Consider the following 619-nt stretch of genomic DNA (forward strand, 5'->3'; position numbering starts at 1 on the left):
ACGGGTCCGTGTAAGGGTCCGTGTACGCGGCGTGTGCCACGTACGTGGTTTGGCCAAGTTTTCCATGGCGCGCGTCAACTTCCGTCCACGACGGCCGTCGGCCAGTTTTTTCCCGTGTCCACGTACAGCCCGTTCACGGGTCTGTGTAAGGGTCCGTCTATGCGGCGTGTGCCACGTACGTGGTTTCGCCCAGTTTTCCATGGCGCGCGTCAACTTCCGTCCACGACGGCTGTCGGCCAGTTTTTTCCCGTGTCCTCGTACAGCCCGTTCACGGCTCCCTTTAAGTGTTTTTGCCTGGTGATCCATGGGGCGCGTCCACATCCGTCCATGAAGTATGTCAAGCACTTCTTTCCCGTGTCCCTGTACAGCCCGTTCATGGGTCCGTGTAAGGGTCTTTGTGATGAGTTGCACACATGAATCGCTGAAGTATCTTGGTCACTTGTCTCAAATAGTTTTGAGTGTGCTCGCGACTGGCCTTATCGAGTGATTACGTATTTCATTCAAGGGACTTTACCATTTTGTCTTGTCCATGACTGGTATAGCCTGATGAAGGCATCCGAATGAATCGGTCAAGTATCTTGTTCACTTGGCACATATACTTTTGAGTGTGCTCGCCACT

Source organism: Triticum dicoccoides, chromosome 1B (genome assembly GCF_002162155.2).
Source record: "Triticum dicoccoides isolate Atlit2015 ecotype Zavitan chromosome 1B, WEW_v2.0, whole genome shotgun sequence".
Lineage (NCBI taxonomy): Eukaryota > Viridiplantae > Streptophyta > Magnoliopsida > Poales > Poaceae > Triticum > Triticum dicoccoides.